The sequence below is a fragment of the Epargyreus clarus genome, unplaced genomic scaffold (genome assembly GCF_041222505.1).
Source record: "Epargyreus clarus isolate Ecla_fem2 unplaced genomic scaffold, WU_Ecla_fem_2.2 ptg000023l, whole genome shotgun sequence".
In the NCBI taxonomy this organism is placed as follows: domain Eukaryota; kingdom Metazoa; phylum Arthropoda; class Insecta; order Lepidoptera; family Hesperiidae; genus Epargyreus; species Epargyreus clarus.
The window spans coordinates 354,303-375,914 of NW_027332230.1; the positions used below are offsets into that span (position 1 = coordinate 354,303).

Consider the following 21,612-nt stretch of genomic DNA (forward strand, 5'->3'; position numbering starts at 1 on the left):
TTTCATAGACTTTGCTTAAAAAGCCGCGGACTTCTAAACGAAGTTTCCACCCCTATTTTACCTTCTTAAGAGTAGATTTTTCGAAGACGGTAAAATTAAAGTTCCACTATATCTAACCAGTAAGGCAATCACTAACTTTCGTAGTGCTGGCTTTTCATTTTGGCAAATTTTAAAATAAGCTGTCAACCCTTACTTTACCAACTTAAGGGTTGATTTTCTAAAAATGATGAAATATGTGTTTAATTATTTTCTATCTGTAGTGGACGTACAATATTCAATTGTCCATTTAAAATTAAAATGTAAAGAAAATTAAATAATATTTTGAAAATTGTAAAAATATAAATAAATTGTAAAATTAAAAATATAAAATCAAATTTAAAATACTGTATAAAATAATAAGTAAATTAAGAAAAATCTATATATATTAAAGCGAAAAGATACTCACGTTCATAACGTATTAATCAAAGTTTTGACTAAACTGCTGAAGCTACAATCATGAAATTTGAAATATAGCTTCATTTTATAATGTAGATGCGCACTAAGAACGGATTTTTTGGTATTCCACCGTTAAGGGGGTTAAATGGGGGTTGAAAGTTAGTATGAAAGTCCGTCCGTTTAGTGGAATAATATAGAGGGTGTATTTTTTTTCTCAAATGAACTCGTTCGATTCTCGGCTAGGGTAAAAGATATTAAAAAGTAATAGTGCAGTTTTAGTTTTTATCAAAATCGGCCTCATAACTCCTTTCAGTATTTGTCACTAAACTTTATAGTACGGATTTGTTCCTGAAGGCCTATTAGAAAAATTCACCCTGTATAATTGGTTAGGTTATTTTATGTTAAGACACAAATAGTCGCAATAATTATTGCAGGTTTTGTAAAAAATACCCTAAGTTATTTCAAAGGCCTCAAATTATATCCACATATTTTTAGAAGCGACGAGATTTCATGTCAATACCGACATTTGAAGTCAGGACTTGATACGGGAAATACAGATCGTAGAGCAAATCAGACATTCATTGTACTGGAAAAATATCACTCGTATAGCACCGAAGGTGCGAAAATTGTATGCATATTGCATATTGTATGAAACAGGAAATAGTATTATTGAAATTCAATACCTTGCCCTTGCTGAAAACTTTTTATTATCTATTTATTTTCCATGTATTTTTCTATCTAGATATATTTAGTACTAGATGACCCGGTGAACTTCGGACAACCCAAAACAGAAATTGAATGTAACTGTTCATAAGCGATAATTAATTCCAATAAACCTTTGGACTGCAATTAATTGACAACAATAATTTTGGCGGAGACGTGTGCGAAACAAATTGAAAACTGAAACGGACTGTGCACTAAGAAATAATTATTTTACTGGCCGATAGTTGCCAATCAATTCTACTGTTAAACGACTTTTGTGGCGTGCGAACTTTTAGGCACGCGACACTTACGACAATTTTCTACAAATTTACAATTATCTGCACATCTTTAATACGGTAGCCTTCTAAGAAGTGTATGAAAACTTACACTGTAGGTACCTAGAACCCCTTGTCCCTGTAGTTTCGGGACCAGAATAGGGCTACGGTATCCCGTGCCTGTCGTAAGAGGCGACTAAAAGGGGGCTTCCGGGGTTGCGGGCGGCAAGAGTGGGTAGCTCGAACCGCCCGGTAAGCGACCCCGGGAAGGGCGGCGGTATGTGTGGTCGCATACCGTCGTACGCACCAGACGGTGTGGCGAGCGTCAAGCTCACCTGGGCAGAGCCCGACGGGGCAACGCGCTAAGAGGACTCCGGTTGCGTTCCTTTGGAGATCCCGGAGCCCTCTACGCAGCGCCGAGGACGGCCACCGGGGGGGTTTTAATGCGGTAAAAATCCCACATAACCCTGCGTCGCTCCCACGGCGCCGGGTACCTTTTGAAGGTTACCCCCGTAAACAAAAAAAAAAAAAAAATAAAAAAAAAAGGTACCTAGAACCCCTGGTGAAATTCGCACCACTGAAAATTGATTTGATTGTTACTCTTCATCTGTTGTCAAACTTAGGTAGGCCAATCTAATTTTATTTGGGTTTCATTACGTTACTCTGGAGAGCAGTAACCACTTATCATTAGATGAACTTTATACTCGGCGCTACTCCAACGTTATAAAAATGGGGTGTGACTACGAGTATGTCAGAAGTATGGGAGATTCGGTAAATGAAAATACGTCTTTGCCCAGAGGCTGTCAGTACAGCGGGGCTAGCCATGTTACAAACTTTGCATTCTATTCGTTGTCTATTCTATTCGTTAGCTAATGTCATTCTACATATTATATGATAAGTCTATGGTTAGCTATCACATTTACATCAATTAGGCGTCAAATACAATATCGTCTGGTTTCTACACCAGACGAAATAGCTACATGGTAATGATTAATTATTTAATAGTAATATTACAATATATCATCATAATATAAATAAAAAAATATACCATATTTTAAAGCACATGTATTTTATTATTTAAAATTATTTGCAAAAACTAAACTTAATAATGTGTTTATGGACGGTAACTATGGTGATTATTGATTGTTTACAAAGAGTATACAAATTGTTCATAGCGATATTACTAATGACAGTAACAGCGATTGCATGTATTTTGTATAAAATTACCATATACGTATAACCAAAAGAAAATATCTGGACGTCCAACTTGTTAAGATTTACTGGCTCATGGCACGAAAGTCTCTCAGCAACAAACTTGTCCACTACAAATCCATACTAAAACCGATATGGTCATATGGATCCGAACTTTGGGGAACCGCATCCAACTCAAACTTGGACATCATACAGCGCTTGCAATCGAAAATGCTTCGCATGATAGCTGCCACAGAGACAACAGTGAGAGAGAGGGACAAATAAACTAAAATCATATACTCGTACATATAGTGTGTGTTAGTAAACTTATGAAATCCACCCGCACTTTAAAGCTCATCAAAAGGTGAGCTACTCAGGATCTTCTTCCATCGTAGGAGCGGATTCCAAGGACGCAATTATTATAAATGAAAATGCCACTGGGTGTATACCATACATGCCATGCCAACAAATGAAACCTCATTACCACCAGAATTATGCCTAGACAGGGAGATTGCTGGGAAACAGGAGATAATAATGAAAAAAAGGATACAGATATTAATATTATATTTTCTTTTAAGGTGTAAATAAATGGTTTAGTTACAAGTAAAGCTAATATGATAAACATTAATAATGATGCAATAAAACAGTTAAACTGATACAATATTTTTATTTAAACACTGGAATAACTCTAAGTTCTATCGTATCTATCTATTATATTTATTATATGCTCCTATTAATTTAAAATAGAAAAACGACTGTGTAATTAATTTCTATAATATTTTAGGGTACCCTAGTTATAGAGAGCCATATTCAAATTTCAACACATTTAAAGTGTACATTTTCAAAAGATCAAAAGTAATTAAAGTCTATAATGCAGTGATAGCGCGTAGTGAAGTGACAAACAGTTGATACAGAATCCGCCATTTTATTAGCGATTACGTTTTCTACAGGGTCGGCGCGATCGCTCACTATGACATTTATCTTAGAATACGCTTCGCTACCAAATTTGACAAAAAATTCAAGAGGTTGTCAAAAGGTTGTCAAAGGTTGTCATTTGTATGGAAAAAAGCAATGACATGAGCATTGTATAATCGCTAGCGTTCTATTCTATCGTGTAACTTGGCTACGACTTTTCTACTTCGCTATTTTGATCACATGATCATTGATAATTTCATACCTTTTAGCGTTTCTATAGCGCAAGCGACTGTAGGATGTCAACTTGGCTAGCCCCCCAGAACTCCTTTATTCAACAAATCTTACTACTCAGACCTTAATCCATATGTAGCTCTATAGCTATGTTCCCTATATCAATACATACATTTGTTTATAAAGTCGCCTGGCTCGCCGTTAGGCTAACACGGCCCTCCTGCCCATGCTTCGCTTTCGAAGCATTCTTTTTATATACCAGGGGGGCTAGCCAAGTTGACATCCTACAGTCGCTTGCGCTATAGAAACGCTAAAAGGTATGAAATTATCAATGATCATGTGATCAAAATAGCGAAGTAGAAAAGTCGTAGCCAAGTTACACGATAGAATAGAACGCTAGCGATTATACAATGCTCATGTCATTGCTTTTTTCCATACAAATGACAACCTTTGACAACCTTTTGACAACCTCTTGAATTTTTTGTCAAATTTGGTAGCGAAGCGTATTCTAAGATAAATGTCATAGTGAGCGATCGCGCCGACCCTGTAGAAAACGTAATCGCTAATAAAATGGCGGATTCTGTATCAACTGTTTGTCACTTCACTACGCGCTATCACTGCATTATAGACTTTAATTACTTTTGATCTTTTGAAAATGTACACTTTAAATGTGTTGAAATTTGAATATGGCTCTCTATAACTAGGGTACCCTAAAATATTATAGAAATTAATTACACAGTCGTTTTTCTATTTTAAATTAATAGGAGCATATAATAAATATAATAGATATATACGATAGAACTTAGAGTTATTCCAGTGTTTAAATAAAAATATTGTATCAGTTTAACTGTTTTATTGCATCATTATTAATGTTTATCATATTAGCTTTACTTGTAACTAAACCATTTATTTACACCTTAAAAGAAAATATAATATTAATATCTGTATCCTTTTTTTCATTATTATCTCCTGTTTCCCAGCAATCTCCCTGTCTAGGCATAATTCTGGTGGTAATGAGGTTTCATTTGTTGGCATGGCATGTATGGTATACACCCAGTGGCATTTTCATTTATAATAATTGCGTCCTTGGAATCCGCTCCTACGATGGAAGAAGATCCTGAGTAGCTCACCTTTTGATGAGCTTTAAAGTGCGGGTGGATTTCATAAGTTTACTAACACACACTATATGTACGAGTATATGATTTTAGTTTATTTGTCCCTTTCTCTCTCACTGTTGTCTCTGTGGCAGCTATCATGCGAAGCATTTTCGATTGCAAGCGCTGTATGATGTCCAAGTTTGAGTTGGATGCGGTTCCCCAAAGTTCGGATCCATATGACCATATCGGTTTTAGTATGGATTTGTAGTGGACAAGTTTGTTGCTGAGAGACTTTCGTGCCATGAGCCAGTAAATCTTAACAAGTTGGACGTCCAGATATTTTCTTTTGGTTATACGTATATGGTAATTTTATACAAAATACATGCAATCGCTGTTACTGTCATTAGTAATATCGCTATGAACAATTTGTATACTCTTTGTAAACAATCAATAATCACCATAGTTACCGTCCATAAACACATTATTAAGTTTAGTTTTTGCAAATAATTTTAAATAATTAAATACATGTGCTTTAAAATATGGTATATTTTTTTATTTATATTATGATGATATATTGTAATATTACTATTAAATAATTAATCATTACCATGTAGCTATTTCGTCTGGTGTAGAAACCAGACGATATTGTATTTGACGCCTAATTGATGTAAATGTGATAGCTAACCATAGACTTATCATATAATATGTAGAATGACATTAGCTAACGAATAGAATAGACAACGAATAGAATGCAAAGTTTGTAACATGGCTAGCCCCCCTGAAATTAAACTCATATTAGCAAGCTTTCAATATCTTCAAATATTCATGCTCTGACATTTTATTGATTGGCATGATTTTATTTTTATTTCCCATTGAAGTTTTCATTTAATTTACTTTTAATTCTTAAAAATTCAGTGTCCGCTTGTTTATTTGATTAGGTTCTCGTGGCATCTCTGATCCACAAGCTTTTTAATTCATTTTATAACTGCGGTTCACATCCAGTTGTTTAAATTCATCAACTTAACATTTCCATTTTTTTTGTAGTCTTTGGGCAGTTATATTTCCGTTTGTTGTTTTTGGTAACTTACTCATACCTTAAACTTCTTTTTTTTTGTTTCTTTAATACTTTTACCTGTGCGGTCTTAGCACACCCACATTAAGGTAGGCTGCTTGTGCCAAATTTTATTTCGTCATTTTACATGACTTGCGGTCCTAGCACACCCACCGTTTAGGTAGGCTGCTCGCGCTATGCGGTCCTAGCACACCCACCGTTTAGGTAGGCTGCTCGCGCTATGCGGTCCTAGCACACCCACCGTTTAGGTAGGCTGCTCGCGCTATGCGGTCCTAGCACACCCACCGTTTAGGTAGGCTACTCGCGCCAGTTGCGGTCCTGGCATACCCCCGTTTATTTTATATCTGTTGACCTGAGATCGGCGCCAGGGCCGGACGGTATACGTCAGGAGGACTGGCGTACAGTTCCAGCAAAGACTCAGGTGGAAATTTTCAACTCCTGGATGAGTGGAGGCGAGATCCCTCTGCCACTGCGGCAATGCCGAACGGTCTTTGCGCAGAACAGGGATGAGCCGGCTGGGCCGGGTGACTACCGTCCGATTTCCATCGCGTCGGTACCACTTCGGCATATGCATGCTCTCCTGGCGCGACGGAAGGAGGTTTGTTGCCCCCCGGATGCACGACAGCGCGGATTCGTTCGCGTCGACGGCACACTCGAGAATTCGGCTGAGCCGGACGCTGTGCTGGGGGACTACAGGAAGAAATTGCGGGAGTGTCACATCGCAGTGCTCGACTTCGCGAAGGGGTTCGACACAGTGTCGCATGTGCGCTGGTCAACGTCCTGAGGAAGAAGGGCCTGCCTGGGGCCTTCTGCGATTATATCGCGCGTTTGTACGACACGGCACAGACCACCTTAGCCGTGGGTAATGACCGCAGCGAGCCTGTAGTGGTAGGCAGGGGGGTTCGTCAAGGAGATCCGTTGTCGCCCTTACTATTCAATATGGCGCTCGACGTCGTCCTGGCATCACTGCCAAAGGAAGTTGGTTATAGGCTGGAAGGGGAGCGAGTCTCGGCTCTGGTCTATGCTAACGACCTAGTCCTGCTTGCAAGTTCGAAAGTGGTAATGCAGGCGGCGATCGACGCTGTGGCGAGGACGGGGGAGATGATGGGACTCCAGCTCAACCGGGAGAAGACCTCCGTGCTCTCGATGGTGCCGGATGGGAAACGCAAGAAGCCGCACTACGTCACGACGAGGAGCTTCAAGCTCGGCCGTCGTTGGCTTAGGCAGGTGGAAAGCGAGGAACACTGGCGCTATCTGGGAGTAGAGATGACATCTGCTGGATCCGTCACAATCGAGCAGGACTTAAAAAAGGCCCTCGAAAACATCAAGAAGGCCCCCCTAAAGTCGCAACAGCGATTAGAGGTTCAGTGTTGGCGAGACACACTACATCAATCAGTCGACGGATTTGAGCTCAAAGAGTCGACGAAAGTCCCAGCATCCAATTAATGGATCTCAAAACGAATGGGGGACCTAAACGGCCGCGACTACATCCAGTGCGTTCAGACCCACATAAACTCACTACCCTCTAGGTTTCGAAATACAAGGGGTCGTAGGACGGGACGTGAGTCGGAGTTGAACTGCCGTGCTGGCTGCATGGTTAGGGAGACGACGGCGCACACCATCCAACAATGCCATAGAACGCACGGCGGCCGTATATTACGCCATGACTGTGTCGCTAAGTATCTCAGCGAAGAATTGGGAAGGGCAGGATGGTCCGTTGAGCAGAAGCCTCGGATCGAAACCGCTGTCGGCCTCCGGAAGCCTTACATAATCGCCTCTCAGAGTGGCGAGGCGGGGGTCATTATCGACGTTATATATCGCTCTATAGCAGAACCCGCGGCTTCGCCCGCGTAAAAAAAATTGATATGACATACAAATAACTGTTATCGTAAATTTGTACCTTTAACAATTTTAACGATAAAGTAGTATTAATATTTCATTAATAAAAGCTTTTTTTTCGTCACTGTGTACCTAAATTGGTCAAGGTTTCTTCAGAAACATACACTAAAACTCTAATTAGTGGACTGTAATGAAACTTTCTTTAAAATATAAGTTTCATGTAGGATACAATAATTATTATTTACACTATTCCATAGTGACCGTCTGTGTTATATGGGGTTCTTTCCAGGGTTCAATAATGTTGGCACGCAGTGTGTCCAAAGTAGTTGTGATGAAAGTACCAAAATGTAGGCCAATTTGAATAAAATTACGCATTATCATATATGAAATTTGCACCCGTCCACGTTGTCGTGTTTTTGTCTAAATAGACGTTATCTGAAATTTCACGTTTCTAACTTCGAACCTAAAAGATTCCCGTATACATACTTCTTTTACCTCCTTAGTAGAATTTCAAAAACATTCCTACGTAAATACTTTATCAACAAATTTCTGAAAGGTAATATGCAACACCAGCGGTCGGCAACCCGACACCCACGGGTGGTGTGTGGCCCGCGACTTTTCCTTATGGCCCACGAATCTGCGCGTTACTAATAATTGGCCAAGTGCAAGTCAAACCCGCACATCGCGGGTTCCGTACAACTAACATTTTCATTTTTAACCGACTTCAAAAAAGGAGGAGGTTTCTCAATTCGACCGTATATATTTTTTTTTTTTTTTTTTTTTATGTTTGTTCGGCGATTTTTTCACGATGCCGCGACCGATCGACATGATTTATACACCATTGTATGTGGCTAGTTTCACAGGGGGTCCCATTTCGAGGAAATTTGAAAATTTCCGCCAGTTTTCCCGGAAAAGTGGAAAAACCCGATTTCATATAAACTTGAATAAGTCGAATATTTCTTAACCAATTTTAATTTTCTTTTTTTCATATGAAAGGGAGTTTCGTTGCGGTACTTTCCTACCTTAACATTAGTATGCTCTGATGATTAGAATTTAAGTTATGGGGTGGAACTCATCATCACTACCCCTGCTTTTTACATATTTTATGACAACTTACCTTCTGCCCACTCAATTCTCATGAAACTTAAAATGAACATTGAGTATCTAGGTTAACATGATATGATGGAAAATTTGACCTTCAACTCTTCAACCCTGGTAATGCAGAAGTGCCTCCTGCCTCAACCATACAAGTTAGGCATTTGGAACTTATGGATATTTAATAAAATCGATAAGTTGAGATATATGATGGAAAATTTGACCTTCTACTCTTCAACTCTGATAATGCAGAGGTGCCTCCTGCCTCAACCATACAAGTTAGCCATTTGATGCTTATGAATATTCAATAAGGTTGATAGGTAGAGATATATGATGGAAAATTTGACCTTCTACTCTTCAACTCTGATAATGCAGAAGTGCCTCCTGCCTCAATCATACAAGTTAGGCATTTGGAGCTTACGAATATATGATGAGGTCATGAGTAGAGACATATGATGGAAGATATGACCTTCAATTCTTCAATCCTGATGATGCAGATGTGCCTCCCATGTTAAGTATATAGAATATACATTTGTTGTAATGAAGTTGCTAGACAGAGACATATGATGAAAAATTTGACCTTCAACTCCTTTTTCTTTTCTTAACTATTGAATTAAGGTAAATTGGACCGGTTCACTCGCAGAGTTTTACCACCTAGTTTGATTTATTTACTTATCTGTTCCTACCTAACCTAGCCAATAATTAGTATCTCATAAAGCCTCGCCTATAGTGTTTCGTATTGAATTGGTTAGGTTAGGTTGGAACATATAAGACAATATAAAACTAAGCGAGAAGGGCGCGGCAGCGCCCTGCGAGCGGGTGGGTCCAATCCGTATGAATTCAGACCTTACCTTTATTCATGATCACCTTCATACAATTTTACATAATATTAATACATACGTTAGCATATCATCTCTAAAAAGGCTAAAAAAAAAATTTAACAAAAAAAAAAACCGACTTCTATGTCACTACAAAGTAAAAAATAATTGAAATAAATGTTGGTTTAGTACATATTTCTGAAGTCGGCGCTCATATTGGACACGCTGTTTACGCTGTTATCAAACGAAATATATAGAGCGCCGACATATATATGTATTTAATATTGCAGCAGCCATTAAAGCATTGTGAAAGTTTGGACTGTCTACCTGTAACGGTTCAAAAGTTGGTTGGAGAAATATCGAATAGCAGTTTGTTGTATGGGGACCCCTTTTTGTTTTCAACTTTTTTTTATTTTTAGTATTTGTTGTTATAGCGGCCACAGTTATGCATTCTCTGTAAGAATGTAAAATGTCTATCTATTACGGTTCCAGCGATAGAGCCCTGTGACACACGGACAGACGGACAGACAGCGAAGTCTACTAAGATTTCTGTAGGGTTCCGTTTTCATCCTTTAGGTACTGATCCCTAAAAAGCTGCTGTATATGTATGATTCAATTTTACTTAGTCGACTTATAGAAGCTAAACAGGTATTTTACTTTAAAACACCGATTTTTTAATTAAATCGGTGAGTTTATATTTTATACTATTCGGCCAGAAAGTTTCACTATTTGGTCTCTATAGTCGTCACAATTTAATAGGCCCAGTTTGACACATGCCATCGCTACGACACTAAGCATGTGCCAAACAAATCGATAACCAAAGAAACCGATTTTTACTACAAATCGATTATAACTCCATATCATACTGTATAGATTACTTAATATTTTTTAAACAGAATATTTGTTTAGTATTTATCTAAATCATCTTAAGATTTAATAAAAAAGAGAAATGAAAATAAATTATTTCGTCATTTAAAAATTTAATCATTTTCATAAGATTAAATCGTAACCCGTATTTATTTTTTTCATTTTAACATTCACTAAGGAACAAAGTCTCGATTATTTTATTATTGTTATGATGAAAAAGCGATAAAAAATAATTATTGGTAATTTTAGGGTTGGATTATTTGAAAGTTAATCGATTATGGTTTCTTCCGAATGGTTTGAAGCCGCAAGCTGTAGCCGTAAATAATGTCGTAAACTGCTAAATTACCCGACTGATATAACATTGCAACGATGCCCTATGATACTTTTTGATTTAGGATAAATTGGTTTCTGGGCACATTTTAATTGAAGTAAAATGTGTAATACAATTTATAGATTTTACTAATTATTCTTGTTAATAAATTATTTCGTAATTGTATGTTTAGAAGTATTTGACTTTCCAATTACGTGTTATACGTTCATACAAAGTTAGTTCAAAAATTTTATGACATTAGGATGGCATGTGTCAAACTGGGCCTATTAAATTGTGACCTCTATAGATTTATAACTCTCTTATATGACACTTTTAACATTTTTTTTAATCAATCGTTATAATATTTTATAGCCAATCCTTTTTTAGCGTTACTTATTAACAAGTACCATTAAGACTGGGACGATTAACTAATTGTCGTATGACAAATGTCATATATTTCAATACATTTTAAATCTTAAGTATGTATGTGTGTATATAAAAAATTGTAAGTTATGTAACTTGATATGATTTTTAAAATTATTTATTTATTTATTGTAACACTAACAGTAAGTTAAGCTACAAAAGGGCAAACAATGCCTGATGGCAGTCAGTTCTTCCAGTCAACCCTGGGTGAATGCAGAAGTTATATACCTCTTCAAAACAAAAAGATATAACATGAAGATATACTAGTTAATTAAATTTCTTGAATCTTTGTCCAAAGGTATTGTTCTATTGTAATTTTTCTCAATCATTTCTCATTAAAAATATCAAAGTACAGTCATCCGTCACCGTTACTTTCGTTACCGTTTTTTGCTTCTTCACCTTAATTATTTTTATCCCTTTAGTATATTGTATGTTTTTTCAAATAAACGATTTTACTTCTAATTGATCCATAGTAGAATAGACTTCTATTAATTACAATTACCTTTTTTAAATAATCTCACACACTTTTATAACATACCTTAACTCCATTGTTCCATTCCATTCATATATTTTTTCTCGACTACAATTTTCACAAAACAAAGATTTCGAATTGTTAATATCGCCTTGTTTGGAAGAGCGGGGTACCCAGTAACACAGGTTTTTCAACCCAGTACAGGGGCCCTTGCCACTTGTTTTGTAGACTCCATTTGAAAGCAATAAACTATCTTTTTTTTATTTTTATTTGTTATTTTCTATAATCTGTTTGTTATATTATTTATAGCAGAACAGATTTTTATTAAATATTTAATAACCCTCTTAAAATCCAATGAGATTCTTATATTCTCTTTAGTGTTTTAAAGAATTCTTAATAATTAATCAATCAAATATCGCAAATCAAATTTGCACAACATAATATTACTAGTCTCTTTTGTTTAATACTAGTAAAATTGTATTTTAAGATTGCTTGATACTTTATGTGATAAAAATTGTTGACATATTCTACTTTAAATACTCTAAAAAGCCTTATAATTTATTTTTTTCATATTATTTCATTGAAATGAGATCATTTACATAGGTATATTTTTATCGAAATAATATTACTTTAAATACTCTAAGAAGTTTTAAAAGTTTCATTTACGTAGGTAATTTTTTACCGAAAAAATACTATTCGTCAGATAATTGTCACTATCATTATAAACATAACATACGAGTATCATGAACCAAACTGAAAACAAAATATATTGGTATTAATCCTAAATGACTTTTATCACTATCACATATAGACATAATTTTAGACAGAAGTTCCCTTAGTAGGGACTGAATAAATTAACTGACTTGCAAATACATGGATCTCACAACTTTTTACGGTAGAAATACTAAGTTGTGAGACTTGCTAGTTTTTTTAACGATATATGTTTTTGATGGCATCTCATTTATTTTTGTAGTCATACAAAATATGCGAAAACTATTAAATGGTGTAGTATGTAATTATATTGTAAGTAACTTAGTTTTAAAGCACTGTATGTTTTCCGAATAAAATAAAATAAAAAATAAAATAAAAATACTTTTTCCGTTCCGGTAATTCTACTACTTGAATACCAGCAACGGATGTTCTTAAAGCCCGCTCTCTCCCTTTCCTATTTTTGTAGTTCTTATGGTTTTCCTCTTTTTTTTCGGTACTACTTTTTATGTTATCTCTCATCTACTATAAATATTGTCAGTGTACTCAAGCTTAACAGAGAATTAACTGAAACTAATGTGCGGCATTTACTGCTGCACTCGAAAGTTTTTTGGAAATTTACATAACATTTTTATCAATTGTAAAACTCACTTGGAACTATACTCGCAGGACGCTTTCGTGGCCTGTTCGATTCGTTTCGTATTTTCTTTTACGTTCCAACCTAATCAAACCAATCCTATATAATACCGAAACATTCTTCCCGAAAAAACAATGTGTTAGTCGCTAAATTGTAAAATTTTTATAACAAGTTCGAGCTATTTAGTCTACTTAATACTTTACAGGATTTAGTTACCCTTCAGCATATCTAGGTACAGAGGTGACATAAGGTCGTCGGAGGCCCGGGGCGGAAGTTGAACGGGGCCTCCACTGAAAAAGTTGATTTTATTTTTACAAAATTACAAATGTCTCGTTGATTATTCGCCGACAAATACGATTTCGGTGACCATATTTTTAGCTAATGACATCTTGTTTTGGGGGCCCCCGGGACCGGGGGCCTGGAGCGGACCGCCCCTTACGCTCCCTCCTCCCCCCTTAGTCCGCCAGAGTCTAGGTACCTATGTATTTACACCTATTGGTACATTATATTATACATATACGGGTACATTGATTCATTAACTGCATATGTAACTTTGCAATCCTATATATTTATATGGGATACAAAGTTATTTACGTAGTTGGTCTAACTAGCAAACTGGATTGAAAAAGCAAAATATTTTAGTTTTTACTTGGTTAATATGTTAAACACTTATTATATTCTAAATTTGAAGTTTCCATGTCTGCTAGAAGTAATACTTTTGATGATCGGTCAGTCAGTCAGTGAGTGACTGACAAAATTACGAATTTTGAAATTCTTAAACTACTGGTTCAATTTGAATGAAATTTGAAATATACTGTCTTTGTGCAATGTTTGCTTAGTTCCTAAAAATTTAGGCTTCTAGCTTTACCTAGAACAAAGTTGGCGGGGATCGAAAATGTCCTGAATTGCTTCGAGAAAAGAATACTACGACCGTGCCGCTTTTTAATTTTTTTTTTGTTCGACTTGCGGAGGCACTGCCGTGCCTCCGGATACTTTACATTAACCTTAAGTATATGTCGCACTTCACGCATTGCGTATTTGCGAGTATGTTAAGTAATTTTTGTAAAGATATAGATATAGAAGAAATATGCATTGTGTAAACAGAAAAAAAAAATAAAAAAACACGTTATTTATAAAGTCACTAACTAATAGAAGAAATAAAATTAATTAAAATGTGGACCGGTCCGCGTATACATATTCTAGGAAAAATTTTTTAACAAAAAATACAACCGACTTCTATCATATATCATATTCAATATATTTAGTTGGATAACGATGTAAACAGCGTGTCTAATGTGAGCGCCGACTTCAGAAATATGTAGTAAACCAACATTTATTTTAATTATTTTTTACTTTGTAGTGACATAGAAGTCGGTTGTATTTTTTGTTAAAAATTTTTTTTCACCCTTTTCAGTGATGACATACTAACATTTTTATTAATACAATATAAAATTGTAAAAACGTGATCATGAAAAAGGTAAGGTCTGAATTTACATTGATTGGAATCGCCCGCTCGCAGGGCGCTGCCGCGCCCTGCTCGCTTAGTTTTATATTATCTAATATGTTCCAACCTAACCTAGCTAAATAGTCAATGATGAATTGGCTTTGCAATTCCATTAGAACCTACACCAAATATCTTCAAACACAACTCTATTATTCCCATCGGTTGAGGAGTTACATATTTTGTCTCCGAGCCACATTATCAGACCCTTAAATAGTCAATGATGAACTGGCTTTGTAATTTCATTAGAACCTACACCAAATATCTTTAAACACAACTCAATTATTCCCATCGGTTGAGGAGTTACATATTTTGTCTCCAGAACCCACTCTGATCCTCATCATATTTAAATGGGACCAACTGTAGCAATTGTACACACACGAAATTAAAGGCATTAAAATAGGTTCATAAACGGCGAAGTTATGGCTGTTATATTTCCACGGGTGGAGGAGTTCCCCTCATTTTCTCCAGAACCCATCGATGGATCCTAACCATATTTAAATGGGACCAATTTCCAGCTCGTCCCTACATAATAAAAAAAGAATTATTAAAATCGGTCCACTAACGGCGGAGTAATTCGTGTACATACATAAAAAAAAAAGATACCGGCCGAATTGATAACCACCTCCTTTTTGAAGTCGGTTAAAAAATAAGGAGAGTGACTGATCGAGGCGAAAAACTTATAATAATTAATGATTTTCATTTATTACCATCTAGCGGACACGCGGGTGTACGAAGAATGATAAATAACATTAAATCTAAATACTACTGGCCAGGGGGGCTAGCCAAGTTGACATTCTACAGTCGCATGCGCTGTAGAAACGCTAAAATATGTGAAATTATCAATGATCACGTGATCAAAATAGCGAAGTAGAAAAGTCGTAGCCAAGTTACACGATAGAATAGAACGCTAGCGATTCTACAATGCCCATGTCATTGCTTTTTTTTCCATACAAATGACAACCTTTGACAACCTTTTTATCTTTTTTAATCGAAGGCAGCAATTAGTAGCAACTAATAGCAACTAGTAGCAACTAGGTATCAACTTTTAGTAATTATTTTGATGTAAAATATGGGTAGTGACTGGCCATTCTGACGGTCACTAGACACCGACGTAGAAGGTAATAAATCTATTCTCGCACTACAGTGTGAACTCACCAAATACCAATTGAAGCTTATCCACTACAACGCAAGGATGCAGTTAGGGTAGCACGAGCATTCGTAACTAATTTCATTCTAAGGTATGGGACAAGGGGAATGATAACGACGGATCCCGGCACAGAGTTCATGTCTGCAACTATGGATGAGGTATGTAAGTTACTAAGAATAGATAAGTCACACTCAACCGCATACCATCATGAATCATAAAATCTCCAAATTGACATTTAATTTTGATACATTTTTTAAGTTGTAATTATATCAATTTAATACAATTCACGAATTCCTTACTGATAATTAATGTTAGTATTAATAATAATAATAAGCCTTTTATTTATCTTTAACCTAACCTAGATACATATAATAAAAGTTTAGTAATAAAAACGAGAAATAAAATTATTAAGTTATGTAGTGTGTGTAGGACTCACAGTTATATAAGTTAGGTTAAGCTTAGTATTAAGGGAGTCACAATAAAGACATCAACCTACACACACTACAGTTAAAGCCCCTTTGCTATAGGCCTCCTCCAGACGTCCCCATTTTCCTCTATCTTTCCATTTCTCTATCCAGTCTGTGCCCACTATTTTCCTTATCTCATCTGTCCAGCGTTCTGCAGGGCGTCCCCTTCCTCTTCTTTTGACCGGACCTTTCCAAATTGTAACCCAATTATAGCATTAATATTTGATAATAATTGAATCAAGGTTGAAATGAAAATGGTGCTTCGGAAGGTGTTTCGCTATGGAGAAGAAGCGGCGCAAGAAACTCCATACGTGTGCATATTTGTATCTGTTAAAGGGTTAATAATATACAATTTTACATAGTGGTACATATAATTAATTATTGATGTTGGGGCTGGAGTTGTCAACATCATCAGTAACTCTTACACTATCACTACGCAACCGAGATCCAGCATACCATTATTTTCTTATTATAAACATTGTTATGCTGAATGAGATTACAAAACTTTAAAAACAAAGAAAACTTATTTTTTATACTTTGGATACAAGAGTTTAGATTGAAATCACCTACTACCGGAATTTTTTTCGATGATAATTTAGTTATTATATTTTCTAAAATTGTAAAAATATTAATGTACTGTTCATCCTTATCGTTAGGTGGTATATAGGTACTCAACTTTACATGTGAATTTAATATTTGTAAAACTAATAACAGCGCACAATGACTCTTTGTCCTGCATTAAGCCATCAATATCATAAACTCGTCTAATAATATGATATAACTCGCGCACCGCCAATACTCGTAGTACCCCTCCCCCACCAACATCGTTACATCTATCCTGACGTAGCACTGTGTACCCGGGCGGGAAGAGCTCACCATCACTTATAGAGCTCAACAAAAACTTTTCAGTCAGAGCTATAATATTTGAGCGTTATATATATTTAGTATAGCATTCTTGAAATCAGCAGTTTTACTACGTAGGCCACGAACATTTTGGTATGTTATATATAAATTACGCCATTTGTTTTAACATGCAACTGTACTATAGTTTGACGGTTGATCTTTGCTCGCTTCTTTAAAACCATTAATTGAATTCAGTATTTCGTGGCCAGCTGGTAGCATTCATGAAAAATTCGAACTCTCTGCACTGCTATAACAAATTAGACATATTTTTTGTGTTTTAAATCTAGTTTTTGCACATCATATACTCCTTCAGAAGGTTTACCCTTCATCATTTTCTGGCGTGTTGTCTACACTCAGGGACCACACATATATATGTCGGAGGAAGAGTCGAATAGAACATAGAAGTTATTTAATATAGCTAGACTTACTGTTACTTTAGTATTTTAGTAATGTTATTGATACTTGATCAATCGAAGGGAATATTGTTTTAAATTATAATTAACAGTCATTGTATTGTATTACTAACAGTATTGTATTGTATTAGATGTCGAATCAGAGTATAGCCTTTTAAGAGGTCTCTAGCGGAGTCGAGGTATGTGGCCGCGCGGTGGGGAAACATGGATAAGAACTGATGTGAGTAATCGAGGTGGATCATTATTTTGTTGTGTTTTGGAGCGTGTAGTCACTACCTTGAACCCGCTGCTCAAATCCTTTGTTTGTAACGTAATAGTAATAGTATAGTTACTTTGTAAATCCGAAGTTATAAATGTTAAGAACAATAAATATTGTGATTACTGTGTTTGTGCCTGCATCTACCCTACGACAACGCCCACACAACCCATACATTCTATCAATGATGTCGATGAGAGCCGTCCTTCTCCGACATATACGTCTCATTCGATCAACAGAAGCAAGATTATCTTAAAACTCACCCGTGCCACAGTATCAGTACGGGCACAGTATAAGTATCTCTAGATATCTATCTATAGGTACTTACCCTGTGCCCGTGCCGCGAATGGCTGCACGTCTGTACTTACGACGACGTTGTAGCACTATCCATTGGCCGTTTTGTTCGTCATACGTAACTGCATCGTTTATAACACTCGGCAATGATGACTCCGGCTTAGAACTTGATACAACAGCGGTTCACTGGTTCGGCCTCTATAATTGGTTGTACAATTTCTGTCGCTGTTGTAAGTGACTTCTCGTTCGATCCTGTGGGTCGCTTGCTTGCCGCAGATCTACCTCCGTACTCAATTGTTCTTTAAAGTAATCGAATTGTTGAAGTTTGTCGACTTTAGTTTCAAGTAGACAAACCATGTCTATTAATGACGAATAAGTTTTAGTCACAGACCTATATTGGGTACAAAACAAATACAGATCTGTGGTTTTAGTACTTCACTGGACGCTAATTTCTCCATAATTATAAACTTAGGAATGTATTACTTGGGAAGTTATGTGAACACGTCTTAGCGGAATGACGGCGAGCGCGGGAAGAGGGGAGGGGCTTTGGTTTTTTATGGTTAAAGAAAAAATATAAGCATAAATATGGGTCGTTTTAATTATAATGCAGAGGATACCGTAGCCCTATTTTGGTGCGTATACGGGCCTACGATTCCACGAGTGTTAACACGTCTCCTAACGCAAGGAATGAAAAACCTTATACTACTGTGCGTCAGGGACCTAATCAATCTCTAATTATTTTTTATGTCCTTAAATTCAGTTTTAAGTAAGAAGCAAATATGTATATTTGCCTTACTCATACACACAGAACTTTACAAGTTAGAGCAAGGAGTGGAAAATCACATTTTTTGTCGACGCAAGATACGGAAGTCCCGCAAGAGTTCTCATAGATCTCGTAATGCAACGAACGTGCTAAACGGAAAGCGAGCAATTTGACATTTGAAATATGTATATATAAAAAGGAAGGCTAACGAATGGTGAACCGCAAAGTACTATTTTGGGTTCTTTATTATTATTATTTTTAATAGACTTATTTACAAAAATGGAAATCATGATATGGCTCTGTTTGATGATGATGGCACTCAGTACAGTTCTCACACTCGAGGACGACGGAAGCAGAAGTAGTTGTTATGTGCATTTGCATATTAATTATTATAATTACGCTTAAATTAAAGATAAAAAACAAATTATGAATTGTGTTTGATCGGTTATTTATGGGTTATTTTTATAATCTTTTAAATTTGTATTGCACAAAATCAGTTCTGCTTGAAAATATTCTAAAGCCAGCTACAGACTCACGCGAGAAGTCTCGCCGAGAAATCTCGCCAAAAAATTGTGCGATAACCGAGAAGGCATCTACACTCTCTACCTATACTGACCCGTTCTCTTTTCTGGCCCGAGAAACCCTTTGAAGTGGGCAAATTGCCGACACCGATCGTAGAACAGGCGAGCGAGAGAACGAGAAGGCAAGAAAGTGATCAAAATCACGCTTCTCGGGAAAGAAGAATACAAGAATCGACTCCACATTCACGTTTCTCGTACCTTTCTCGCGTCCTCGCGAGATACTCGCGAGAATGTGGAGCGGGCTTTAGAGCCAAAAATATGCAAGCAATATATATTGCAATTTATTAATTTGAATTAAAGAGATTTTAGTAAACCACATTTAAAAACAAAAATAGTATCATTTCCTTCACTTTTCACAACACATATAATACTGTATTCTTGAAAATAAAATCTAAAAGATTATCGTAAAGATAGATCCACGTTAATGCCTACTTGTACACCTTTTCAGTTTAAGTTCTTACGGAAGAGCAACAATTACCAATTATAATAATATATAATAACATACCATATTATTCAATCTTGCATGGACTTTATAAAATAAACTTAAAAACGTATTTAATAAATAAATAAGTGCTGCTATAATTCAAAATAATTTTGAACGAAATTTAAGTTCAGGGTAATTTTAAGTTGTAAATTGACTTATTTATATAAACTTATATTTACGTGACTTTTTTTTAATTATATTCAAATTTAGTTATGTTTGATTTTAATATTAATTTAATTAGATGTTAGAAAGCGAATGGATCTAATATGTATTGAATATCCATATTGGCGCAATGTAGTTAATATTCACCACTTCATATTTTCTAATTGCATTTATGATAACAAATACTAAAAATAAATATGTGGTACGGAACCCTCCTTGTGCAAGTTCGACTCGCACTTGAACAATTATTATTACACTTTGAGTACCGATCGAAATTTGTTCAATACTTACTGTTGTTACTGGTTTTACTTCAACTGCAAGCGCGAAATCGACAGCACAGCAAAGTTTAATTTTTGGTACTTCCATGAATTCCAGTGCCAATGCCTTCCATGACACAGATGCGAATCTTCAATAGATAATTATTTCTATTATCAGTTGTTCAGTACGCTTTCCGATTAACTCTCTTGTTACTTTTGTATGATGTTAGCTTGATTGACTTAAACTGCACAAAAACTCACACTTCACTTCAGAAGTTACGTTAAAAATGACTGTTAGCAAAAATACTTTTTTCTGGCTTGGGTAAATCTTTAACTATTCGTCAGTTTAAGCAACATTTTCTAACAGTGCTAGTTTCAATCATCATGTATTTACGGGATACTTCTTCATTACTTTCAAGTAATTGTTCAAGGGTTAATTATACTAATTCAATTCAATCTCCACTCTCAAGTACAACTCTGGCGATCACAGTTAAGAAAGTTACAAGCTCGATGTTTTTAAGTTCGAATACTTGGGCTCATTAAATATTTTTATAAAACAAACACGATATGAATTTAAATTTACAATGTTAAATACTCAAAAATAACGAATTACACTTGTTATAGACATCATCATTATAGAAAATAACTTGTACACGGACTACAAATAGAAAACTAAACACGCTCCGCGCTAACTATTTTTTACCCGCACGAATAGTACCGCACTATTTATTCCGCGCGCCATAACTTTACTTTACTCTTTTGAATTTAACTTTTCGCGGGCTATGCGGAGCTCCAGCAGCCCGGATCCTCCGAGCTCACCGACACATCCGGTAGGACTGGTCGGCTGCCACCCAAGCGCAGCCTTTCTAGGGCTCAATGAACCCTATATAGGGCGTGCGTCACTATATTTCATATCGAATCTCACGGATCAATTTTGTAATTGTTCCCTACAAATACCCTATTTTATAAGAAAAAAAGATAACTTATTTTATATAATCAGTTAAATCAATGAAATTCTTCAATCCCTGGAAATCCAAATTTTTGAAAATATTTTTTTTTTAATTGCGGGCATTTCAAATGTTGCATACAGAATTAAAACATAATTTTAAATTGTTTAAATTATCACTTTAACCACACGAGATTTAAATTTATCACTTTAAATCTCGTGTGGTTGCTACGGGCGCCGCTAGTTCAACGACCTCAATCTCGCTGGGCAAAGCGCAGCCACAGTACAAATATGGAACAGTATGGAAACTCAGCCTAGTTGATAAAATAATTACCTAAACTCCGTTGA

General features: G+C 36.0%; 1 protein-coding gene across 4 annotated transcripts in view; it reads right to left on the minus strand.

Annotated features, from left to right (window-relative positions):
- Positions 1-21,138, minus strand: part of LOC140751832 (protein SCAI-like) — a 194,805-nt gene extending 173,667 nt beyond the window's left edge. For all 4 annotated transcript variants that reach the window (XR_012103385.1, XM_073085899.1, XM_073085900.1 and 1 more), the window contains exon 1: positions 20,353-21,138. The gene's annotated coding sequence lies outside the window, so the exon portion shown is untranslated. The remainder of the gene's footprint in view (positions 1-20,352) is intronic.
- Between the last annotated feature and the right edge of the window lie 474 nt (positions 21,139-21,612).